Source organism: Nannospalax galili, unplaced genomic scaffold (assembly GCF_000622305.1).
Source record: "Nannospalax galili isolate Female #2095 unplaced genomic scaffold, S.galili_v1.0 scaffold678, whole genome shotgun sequence".
Lineage (NCBI taxonomy): Eukaryota > Metazoa > Chordata > Mammalia > Rodentia > Spalacidae > Nannospalax > Nannospalax galili.
In genome coordinates this window covers 299356-302178 of record NW_008341807.1, presented here as the reverse complement: position 1 = coordinate 302178, position 2823 = coordinate 299356, and positions in this window count along the sequence as shown.

Here is a 2823-nt window from a genome sequence, read left to right as displayed (position 1 = left end):
CTACCAACTGAGCTACTCCTTAGCTCTGGGAAACCTTTTATAAGGGCATTAATTCCAGCCATGAAGGCTACACCCCAATATCCTAACTACTCCCAATGTCCTTATCTCCTAATCTTGGGATTAGGACTTTAGCATACAGATTTGGGGAGGAACACAAACATTTCATCCATAATAACCATTGTCCTTGGACTACTGCATATTAGTTGATTCTTCATTAGGATAATTTTTCTTGGGGCTGGAGAGATGGCTCAGGGGTTAAGAGCACCGGCTGTTCTTACAGAGGACCCAGGTTTGGTTCCCAGCACCCACATGGTGACTAACAACCATCAGTAACTCCTGTTCCAGGGGACTCCAACACTCTCTTCTGACCTCCTCGGACATTACATGACACAGGTGCACTTACACACATGCAGACAATATACTCATACACATAAAAATAATAAAATATTTTTTTTTAATAATTTTCTTGGACATTTCTATTTCTGGGTCTCTTGTGGGTTTGCTAAATCTGTGCTGTGGAATGGTGCATGATTCCACAGCCTTGGCTCTGAGACACTCATCTGAAGTTGACAATGGTCACTAGTATACTTCTTCTTTTTTAATATTCTATTTTTGTTTTTATTATATGTGCATGAGTGTATTTCCTCCATGTATGAAAGTGTACCTGTGTCGTGTAGCACCTGCGGAGGTCAGAAGAGGGCATTGGATCCCCTGGAACTGGAGTTAGGACACTTGTTAGCTGCCATGTGGGTGCTGGGGATTGAACCTAGGTCCTCTGCAAGAGCAACCAGTGCTCCTACCTGCTGAGCCATCTCTCCAGCCCCACTAGTGTACTTCTTACCCAAGAAAGAACTAGATCTCTAGGAACTCCAAATACAAGAAAGGTCATTGGGGCTCAGTCTCATTGTGGTACCTGCAAACACCAGTCAAAACAGTAACCAGGGGGCTGAGAATGGAGCTCAGTTGGTAGAGTGCTTGCTTAGCATATATGAAACTCAGGGTTCAATGCACAGCACTGCATAAGCTAGATGTGGTGGTGCACATCTGTAATCCAAACACTCAGGAGGTGGAAGCAGGAGGATTAGAAGCTCAAGGTCATGTTTAGCTACACAACAAGTTCAAGACTAGCCTGGGATCCATGAGACCCTGTCTCAAAAACAAAACAAAACCACAACAACAAAAAGCAATGACTAGAAGCTGGACAAGGAGGAATAAAGCACATGCTAAACTCAGTGGCCAAAGCAGGGTGGATGGTCCAGACTGAAGCCATTATAACCAAACATGCACCCAAGAGAGACACACCAAGGCCAGGGACAATGCGTGCACTCAAAACTCAGGGCACCAAAGCTTATATGATGGTTCAGCAGCAAAGTGGGCTGATTAAACACCAACAAAGTCAAGAAGAATGTCTCTAGGCAGGCCAAATCCAATATCCTATGGCCTCTGGCCTACATACAATAGTAACACTGTTAATTTCCATTTATCCTTCCTTCAAATTTAACAAAGCCTACCTTTGTTTCTTTTTTGGTCTTTTTGAAACAGACCTGTCGCCCCCAGCTGTCCTGGAACTCACTATGTACACCAGGCTGGCCTTGAACTCACAAAGACCCGCCTGCCTCTGCCTCCTGAGTGCTGGGATTAAAGGCGTGTGCCACCATGTCCGCCCTACAAAGCCTACTTTTATCTGCTGGGTGAAAAGAGTGCTGTGTTTACATTGGGTGTAGATTACTAAGGGGAAAGTCCCAGTGGCAATGATCATCAACAGCAGAGAACCCCAGGGAAGAGCAAGAAAGGAAAGGGCTTCACGGGATCCACCCTGCTGTCTGATATGCTCACAACCTCTCAGCCCTCCTCCCTGATGCTTCCCCCAACAGAATATACAAGGTGGGGGTTGGGACTTGTTTCATAAGCATGGACGATTCCCTGTCTCTACAGGAAATGGAGCCTTGAACATTTCAGGCAGGAAATAGGTTAGAACAGGAAGTTGAACAGAAACAGTCAGATACCAGTTCCAAACCAACGGTATGATCCTGAGAGGAAAAGGTATAGATTAATTGAGTCACAATAATCTGGCAGAGACTAGTCACACATTCATCAAACACATCTCAGGGCCTCTTGGCAGAGAGCTGAGTCACATTTCCAATCCTTTTACAGTTACATGGAGTTGTAAATGAATTCTGCTCAAACTAGATACAAGAGATGTGCACCACATCCTGACCAAGCCCAGATAAAATTCCCACAGGCAGTTCTCTGTTCTTTGCCTATCTAGAGCAATGTTGGAAGCATGGAAGATGCTGTGGATGGAATGAGCTTGGGAACATAACCTTGGAGTAGGAATACCCACTCAGACTTGACTTCATAAAAAAATAAAGGTTTCTCGTGTGATGTTAAGCCAGAGATTTAAGTGTTTGTGGCCGCAGCTTGCTTTACCTCACCTTTATGCATATGAAGAAAAGGGGCTAGGGAGATAGCTAGGTCGATAAAGTACTTGTCATGCAGGCATGAGGGCCTGAAAGTGATTCTCAAAATTACTGGTAATTCCAGCGCTGGGGAGGAGGATAGGGGCAGATCCCTAGGGCTTGCTGGCCAGCTAGCCTAGCCTGATCTGTGAGCCCAGGGGCCAATGAGAGACCCTGCCTCAAAAAACAAAGGGATGACACTTGGCGAATGACACCTATGATTGACGTCTGGCACATACACACACACACACACACACACACACACAAACACATGCATATGTACATACGTGTACATATATACATGAACATAAATAATAAATAAGTACATATATATATATATATATATATATATACATTTACATTT